This window comes from Galeopterus variegatus, unplaced genomic scaffold (assembly GCF_000696425.1).
Source record: "Galeopterus variegatus unplaced genomic scaffold, G_variegatus-3.0.2 Scaffold12508, whole genome shotgun sequence".
Lineage (NCBI taxonomy): Eukaryota > Metazoa > Chordata > Mammalia > Dermoptera > Cynocephalidae > Galeopterus > Galeopterus variegatus.
Genome location: NW_007738619.1, coordinates 33,738 through 38,105, shown reverse-complemented (window position 1 = coordinate 38,105; position 4,368 = coordinate 33,738).

Sequence of the window (4,368 nt, the reverse complement as noted above, 5' to 3'; positions counted from 1 at the left end):
CTGTATGGACTCAATATGAAGGCTTAGTAAACCATTCATGAAGATATTAAGAATAAATTAAGGCTAAATGATGTATGAGTAAAAGAGTAAATTTACATAATTTGTGGGAAATTCACATAAACATTTACCCATATAGGTTCATATACATTTATTTGATACATCATTGTCTATACATATGTATGCATATATTTATGTCTAAATAAGGCTGCAAGTGCAGGCTAATATAGATGTTTCCTTTTGTTTCTGGATTCAGAGACACTTTTTTGCCTTGACATTTGTCAGCTGATTTATGCTGGACTGATGATGTCACACCACTGTCATAGTCAAAGATGCTCTGGCAGAATGTAAGTCACAAGAGTGGGGAATCTCCAACGGTTACATCTGATGGTCACTGCTCTAGATTGGATGTCCCTCCAAACTCACTGAGATTTGGTCCCCACCGTTTCAGTGTTAAGAGGATGGGAAATCCTATTATGGCAATTGAACGGTGGGGCCTTGAAGAGGTGATTAGATTGTGAGGATCATGCCCTAGTAAATGGTTCAATATNTGTCACTTAGGGCATGGCCCCAAAATACTTGTGGAGGTGCTTCTAAGTGTTTTCAGCAAGGTAGGATCACAGCAAGAAAACTTCATTATGTCATAAAGGCAACAGAAAAAGGAAATTGCAATAAATACACAACTATTATTTGACAAACAAATGAAAATCTTTCTCAACAAAAATAAAAACAAATACAACTAAGCATTGATGTAACATTAGTTCCTTCCTATTAAGAATCCATCTGGATTTCAACAGCATCATCAGCATCACACAGAGCATATTACAGATGCAAAGCAGCAGAATCACCTGAGACGCACTGAATGAAAATCTACTTTTTATTGAGCCTCGTTTTTTAAAAAAGGACACCCATATTTACTTCCTAATTAATGAAAAATTATATTTCAAAATGTTTTTAAGATGGTCAAGGATAAAAAAACATAACCATTTGTCAACAGCATGATCAAATATTGGCCTTATTATGCAGCTCACTTTGAGGATTCTGTTCACTCCTGCTACTTCTTGTGAGAATGTCATACCCTGAGTAGTGACTGTCCTTCAGCATTGGCCTCAGATCAAATGCAATCCACAGGCTGCAGATAAGCTCAGCGCCTGCTGCAGAGGCCCCCAGATGAGCCGCACCTGCATCAGCCAGTCACTGTTATCATGAACGTCCATGAACATGAAAATAATTGCTCAGTGTTATAAAGCAGTGAGTTTTAAGTGGTTTGTTACCAATCATTTTTGTGCATATTCTGGACAATATAATATTTCCATATCTACATATATAGAGAAATATATTTTATAAAACTGTATGGACTCAATATGAAGGCTTAGTAAACCATTCATGAAGATATTAAGAATAAATTAAAGCTAAATGATGTTTGAGTAAAAGAGTAAATTTACATAATTTGTGGGAAATTCACATAAACATTTATCCATATAGGTTCATATACATTTATTTGATACATCATTGTCTATACATATATATGCATATATTTATGTCTAAATAAGGCTGCAAGTGCAGGCTAATCTAGATGTTTCCTTTTGTTTCTGGATTCAGAGACACTTTTTTGCCTTGACATTTGTCAGCTGATTTATACTGGACTGATGTTGTCACACCACTGTCATAGTCAAAGATGCCCTGGTAGAATGTAAGTCACAAGAGTGGGGAATCTCCAAGGGTTACATCTGATGGTCACTGCTCTAGATTGGATGTCTCTCTAAACTCACTGAGATTTGGTCCCCACCGTGTCCGTGTTAAGAGGATGGGAAATCCTATTATAGTAATTGAAAGGTGGGGCCTTGAAGAGGTGATTAGATTGTGAGGATCATGCCCTAGTAAATGGTTCAATATGTTAATGGTCCAAAGGTGGTCATGGGTGTGGTTCTGAGAACTTTAAAAGGGCAGCACATAAGGAGCTCTCTCTCTCTCTCTCTCTCTCTCTCTCTCTCTTTTTCTCTCACTCTCTCTGGGCTTCTGCCATCCTCCATGTGACACCCTACTTTGCTGTGAAAAATCACTATCCACCAATGTGGCTCTCACCAGATGTGTTCCCTGGATCTTGTGCTTCTCAGCCCCTAAATCATAAGCAATACATAATGTTCCTTTACAAATTACCCAGTTTCAGGTATTTTGTCATAAGCAATGAAGACAGACTGATACAGTGACTTTTCAAGGAGAGATTGGCAATTCAATGACATTGACTGCTGGTTTTGACAGAGTAGCAGGACTTTGAAGGAACACAGATGAAGGATGGGAGGAAAAGTTGTTTTGGAAAATCTATGACTGGGCATTTCAAAATATGTTGTGGTTGGGGCCGGCCCGGTGGTGCACTGCTACAGTGCGCTGCTTGGGAGCGCGGTGGCACTCCCGCCGAGGGTTCGGATCCCACATACGGACCAGTTCCCGCTCACTGGCTGAGCGAGGTTTGGGAGCAACACTGAGGGTTGCGATCCTGTTGCCGGACACAAAAAAAGACAAAAAGGAAAAAAAAAATATGTTGTGGTTGAAAATAATGGCTTTCCAAGCTGATACACATCAAAAGGCCATTATATAGTAGGGCTATATATATAATTGATATGATCCAACAAGTAGACTTCACTCAGTCACTTTCACAATATGGCCCATGCATGGGTTCAATAATATGCTTTTCAGCTGACATATGACCATTGCCACTTCTGAGCATCCATCCTGACAAAAGAATAACCAAACCAGAACCCTTGGTACAGTACCACACATCAGGGATCAGATTAATAACTAGTGTCTATTGGATTACAGTGAACATGCAGGTCTGTACAGTTCCTCCCCCATTAGGAATATGTTATATTCCTAAGCATAAACCTTCCTCCTAAGATGGTTGTGTAGAGAGAATCTTTGATTCCAGCAGCTGCACTCTCCCCTGTGGTCTGTTCAGAGGTATGGGGTGTACTTCTCGGAACATTTTCCAGGGCTTAAACATCCTGCCAGGGACTTCATTCACCCTCCAATGCTTGCGTTCTTGAAAACACAAAATCCTCAAACATTGATTAATTCTAATGTGACATTTCTAAATCAGGCCTGTCAAATAATTCATCCCCAACATGGTCTTTGAATCTTTTCTCTAGAGGAGATGTTATTAAAGGCAGAGAACTACAAAATAAAAACCTACATACAAGTAGATAACAGTAGTAATAACAATGACAGCAACAACAGAAACACCATCAACAGCCATTTACCATTTACTGAAGTCTTGAAGACCTATGTGTGTTGATTACTGCACTAATGGTTTAATGATCTAGTGCAATTAATCCCATATTAATCCTCTATGGGTGAGAAATTAGAGGCTCTCATTGCTTATCTTGCTTAAGGTTCCAGTGCTTATTGGGGAGAATATGGAAACAGACTCTGATACTCTGACTCCATAATTCCTACTCAGATGTAACTGAAGTATATTTTATATATAAAGTGAATATGAAGTGTGCAGGTGGATGAATCCAACCATATATATGTCCCCCTCTGACCTCTGTGCTGATAAAGACATACACTCTCCCCAACTTCCCAAAGCCTCCCCAAGCTCCTTTCTTGTCAACTCCATGTTCTGTCCACTATGCCCTAAGTCCTCCACTGTTCTATTTCTTTTATTAATATTCATCAATTTTCTCACTTGTTGAGCTTTATATAAATGGAATCATTTAGTATCTAATCTTTGAGGTCTCACTTCTTTTGATTAATTTTTTTTTTTTTTTATTTTTATTTTTTTGTCTTTTGTCTTTTTTCCGTGTCCGGCAACGGATCGNGATACACATCAAAAGGCCATTATATAGCAGGGCTATATATGTAATTGATATGATCCAACACGTAGACTTCACTCAGTCACTTTCTCAATATGGCCCATGCATGGGTTCAATAATATGCTTTTCAGCTGACATATGAACATTGCCACTTCTGAGCATCCATCTTGACAAAAGAATACCCAAACCAGAACCCTTGGTACAGTACCACACATCAGGGATCAGATTAATAACGAGTGTCCATTGGATTACAGTGAAAATGCAGGTCTGTACAGTTCCTCCCCCAATAGGAATATGTTATATTCCTAAGCATAAACCTTCCTCATAAGATGGTTGTGTAGAGAGAATCTTTGATTCCAGCAGCTGCACTCTCCCCTGTGGTCTGTTCAGAGGTATGGGGTGTACTTCTAGGAACATTTTCCAGGGCTCAAACATCCTGCCAGGGACTTCATTCACCCTCCAATGCTTGCGTTCTTGAAAACACAACATCCTCAAACCTTGATTAATTCTAATGTGACATTTCTAAATCAGGCCTGTCAAATAATTCATCCCCAACATG